Here is a 5000-nt window from a genome sequence, read left to right as displayed (position 1 = left end):
GAGGCAAGATCAAGGCGCAATGTTATGATGAAATAAGAGAGTAAAGTATGTCCCAATAGTATGCCTACTGCATCCTAACTAGATTATTTTTATCGTCGGATGTAGTATGTAGAATAGAAAAAAGAAAGAGTATGCGATTCGGAACGCAGCCAAGGTGTCATGCCCTTTGTGGCTTTAGACTTGTTTGTTTATTTTTAAATATTTTTTATACTGGCTTTAAATTGAGCCATTTTGTGTCAGTAGTCTCTATTCTAAATGATGGTGCTCTGTTTGTAGTCGCTGTCCATGGTTCTGAAAACTAGATTTTTAGCCACATCTGTCTCATCCGTCTTTGTTAAAGGTGCTACAAGGCACTTTTAAATATTTCTGAAACAGTCTAATTTTTTTCTCTGATGATCATAAATGACATGTAACAGCAAACGAGACCATCAGTGCAATGAATGCTATTTTTATATAGTTTTTTCTTAATGCCTTTGTCATGGGTATACGCTCACCCAGGAACAACAGCTGGTGTAGTTAAAAAAACACTACCACTTTTGTCCAAAGGGGGGCGCTAGAATTAACACAAACTGAAAGTTCCTCGGAGCACCTTTAATTCATACAGTTTCAATGTGTATACTTGATCATAACCACCTGCTTTATATATGAGGTCCATTTTGTCCATAGCATTGATAGCTTGGTGAACTGTTTTTTTTTAAGATATTTTTTTGGGCATTTTTATGCTTTATTGATAGTGTAGAGACAGAGTTGAAATGGGGCAGAGAGGGGAGTGACATGCAGAGAACGACCGCGGGCTGGAATCGAACCAGGGTCCGCTGCTGGCCGAGGCCCATGGGGGGGGGGGGGGGGAGACGCCCTACCAACTGAGCTAAGGGCGCCCCCCTGCTTGGTGAACTGGTTGATTGCGAAAATACACTATTGTACTTTTTTAAATACCTTCTTCATACTCCATTAGCTCATTCCATTTTAGCTCAAACCGATCAATCTTTATACGAGCCACAGTATCACACACACACACACACACACACACACACACACACACACACACACACACACACACACACACACACACCAACCCGATCTCACGGCGAGGCGCGAGATACACACGCATGGACCGGCGTGTCACTCACGCGCCCTGCCTGAGCAGGGCGTGTGAGTTACGCGCGCACCTCCGTAGTCAAAATGGCGGCCGCGGTTGTTTTTGTCTATATTATAACCTCTCCCTGTCCCCTTGCCCTAACCCTAACCACCGAGGGGGCTGCAGCTAGATAGTATTGAAATGCTGGGGGAACATGTGGTGCTATTCCTGGGACAACATGTCGGCCCCTGTTGGTGCTATTCCTCCGTTCATTTAGACTATTCCTCCATTCATTTTGACGGCGGGAGGTGCGCGGGAGGTGCGCGGGAGGTGCGCGCGTAACTCACACGCCCTGCTCAGGCAGGGCGCGTGAGTGACACGCCGGTCCATGCGTGTGTATCTCGCGCCTCGGCGTGATACCAGGTTGCACACACACACACACACAGGTATTGACAAACAATGGGGAGTTTTGTCATATTTGAGTGCACGCTCGTTGGGACGAAACCACTTTTAAAAATTCAATATTTGCTGCTACCATTGATGGTGCCACACACACACACACACACGCACACACACACACACACACACACACACACACACACACACACACACACACACACACACACACACACACACACACACACACACACACGGATGGTGCCATTAGCGTGTGTGGATTGATCCTCATGTTGGATATGTAGTATTGACTTTCCCATTGTGTAACTTGTCCATTGTTAATTGTGTCCTGCTATGATCGATAGTTGCTTTCTATTTGGTTAGTTCACTCACATAACTTTTAACTCTCTTGTGTGTGTGTGTGTGTGTGTGTGTGTGTGTGTGTGTGTGTGTGTGTGTGTGTGTGTGTGTGTGTGTGTGTGTGTGTGTGTGTGTGTGTGTGTGTGTGTGTGTGTGTGTGTGTGTGTGTGTGTGTGTGTGTGTGTGTGTGTGCGTGCAGTGTGTGTAAATTACATATGAATAATACCTGTTTGTTTGTGTTTCGTTCTCTGCTTGTGTATGTGTCCTTATGTGTGTGTGTGTGTGTGTGTGTGTGTGTCTTTATGTATGTGCCTCTATGTGTGTGTGTGTGTGTGTGTGTGTGTGTGTGTCTTTATGTATGTGCCTCTATGTGTGTGTGTGTGTGTGTGTGTGTGTGTGTGTGTGTGTGTGTGTGTTTAACTTTAGCTGCATTAAACTGAATGGATTTGATCACTAGAAAATTCAGCATTTTAAATCCATTTGCACTAGAGGAGCGTCCCACTCTTTTCCTCTTTCTAACAGTGAAAACAAAACCTGTGCTAAATTGTAAAATAAACAACGCTATAAAGGCTGTGTATGTGTGTGTCTGTATGTGTGTGTATGTGTGTGTGTATGTGTGTTTTTGTGTGTGTGTGTGTGTGTGTGTGTGTGTGTGTGTGTGTGTGTGTGCTATAAAGGGGCTGACATTAGCCTGTGTTTGTTCTTGTATTAATGTCTTAAAAAATAAAGGTAATGATAATGTTCTAAAGTGAGAATTAACCTTTTAACAGCCACCATTTTGCCTAAATTCATAGTATTTCTACTCTACTGTTTTTCTGCTACAATAGCACAATTTCATACACAGCGGAATATTTGAATTTTTATCTTCTCATTGTCCTCTCACACACACACACACACACACACACACACACACATACACACACACACACACACACACACACACACACACACACACACACACACACACACACACACACACACACACACACACACACACACACACACACACACACACACACACACACACACACACACACAATACCCCCAACCACTACATATTTCTGACTCTTCTATGATAAAATCCCTCTCGTCTCATGCGCGGCGGCACACCGTATGCTAATATGCTTCAAAATAAAAACCAGCTTTACTTTAATACTATGGGGAGTGTACCTGCATAGCCACACACACGCACACACACACACACACACACACACACAGACACACACACACACACACACACACACACGTCCTCTGAAGATAACTTATGACTGGGGTGAAAATGCAATAACACAAAAAGGTTATTTTGCTCGGCGAGGGTCCATTCGCTGGGAAAAAAAAAATATTATTAGTTGGTCCCCTGCATTGTGTCAGCGTTTTTTCTCCGTCTCATTAGGATTGAGCCCTGGATTTGTGTGTGTGTGTGTGTGTGATTGTGTGTGTGTGTGTGTGTGTGTGTGATTGTGTGTGTGTGTGTGATTGTGTGTGTGTGTGTGTGCGCGTGCGTGTTTGAGTCTACTTTTTCCAATCTCCACGGGATAAACACTAACTCTGAAAAATCCTGTCAACTTACTACTACTATATCTTAAACAACAAACCAATATAAATGGTACACATTGACACAGCTAAGGAGATACAATAATGATAGCCTTTATATAGATATCTCTATAGACAGATACAACTTGAATTGGTCCCCCTTGTATAAGAGTATAAGACATTTGGGCCAATACATATATATATATATTTTAAGATAATTTTTTTCAAGCTTTATTAGATAGTACAGAGTAGAAATGAGGAGACATAGAGAGAGCGATCGAGAGAGAGAGAGAGAGAGAGAGAGAGAGAGAGAGAGAGAGAGAGAGGGGGGATGACCTGCAGTAAAAAGGTCCACGGGTCGGATTTGAACCCGCGACCACTGCAACAAAGGCCAGAGCCAATACGGTACGCACTCTATCCACTACGCTACCGGAGCACCCCGAGACATATATTTTAAAATGTATCCAAAGATCGCTAGAAATACGATAAAACCTGGTATAACTTGTGAAATTCCACACTTAATTTGTAATACTTACTTAATACTTTTTTTTTTTTTTTAAGATATTTTTTGGGCATTTTTATGCTTTATTTGACAGTGCAGATAGACAGAGGTGAAATGGGGCAGAGAGGGGAGTGACATGCAGAGAACGACCGCGGACAGGAATCGAACCCGGATCTGCTGCTGGGCCCGGCCCGGGGGGGGGACGACGACGCCCTACCAACTGAGCTAAGGGCGCCCCCAAAATAGCCAATACTTCTCCAGAAATATTTCATCATCAACCAAAATAATTTCTTTATTGACTCAGCCGAAGTGTAGTTAGGTCTAGATGGTGGGAAATAAATCCAATGTTTTGAAAAAGTAAAACTTTATAAAAACAGGCAATGTTTACAAGAAAGTAAGCTACTTTTCATGATGTTGCAAATAAAAAAATGGCCGAGTGTATGGATTTTAATATCATAGCGTTATCATTCTAGTAGCCAAAGTGCAGATAGGTCTAGATGGGGGAAAGGAATCCCAAATTTTGAAAAAAGTACAACTTTATAATAAAACACAATGTTATTGCTGCTCTGTGCTCCATTGTATACTTACTGCATTTGTATTATTGCAATTCTTTTAATTATCAGTTTTTCCCTCATCAGTATTTGATCTTGTTTCTGTCTTGTTTAGTTTTTTTTTTTTTTTTTTTTAAAGCCTCTTGTGGACAGGTGTTGAAAACTATCATTTATGCTGATACACTGAAAACAATGCATCTGGTTCGTCCAATGATATTTTGTCATGTCCATGTCCAAATAGAATCTACAATACAATCTTAAGAAGAAAGTTAAGCTACTTTTCAAGATGTTGCAAATAAGAAATGGCCGAGTGTATGGGTTTAAATGTCACAGTGTTATCATTCTAGTTAGAGATAAAAGCGGTCCACTCTTTGATTTTTTTTATTTGATTTATTTGATTATGTATCGGAAATGTAAGGTGCTCCGAGGAACTCTCAGTGTTCCTTACTGCTTGGACAAAAGCGGTAGTGTTTTTTACTACGCCAGCTGTTGTTCCTGGGTGAGCGTATACCCATGACAAAAGGCATTCTTAAAAACTATATACAAATAGCATTCTTTGCACTGATGGTCTCGTTTGCTG

At 41.9% G+C, this 5000-nt stretch overlaps 1 protein-coding gene across 1 annotated transcript in view; it reads right to left on the bottom strand.

Moving 5' to 3' along the window:
• The window catches only part of LOC307249225 (receptor-type tyrosine-protein phosphatase T-like), a gene marked incomplete at both ends in the record, with an annotated part of 93439 nt that overhangs the window by 86448 nt on the left and 1991 nt on the right, over positions 1-5000 (bottom strand). The window lies entirely within an intron of this gene.

This window comes from Ammodytes marinus (genome assembly GCF_949987685.1).
Source record: "Ammodytes marinus genome assembly, chromosome: 4".
NCBI classification, from domain to species: domain Eukaryota; kingdom Metazoa; phylum Chordata; class Actinopteri; order Uranoscopiformes; family Ammodytidae; genus Ammodytes; species Ammodytes marinus.
Note: the sequence above shows the minus strand (reverse complement) of the source record. Positions and strands in the feature narration are given on the sequence as shown.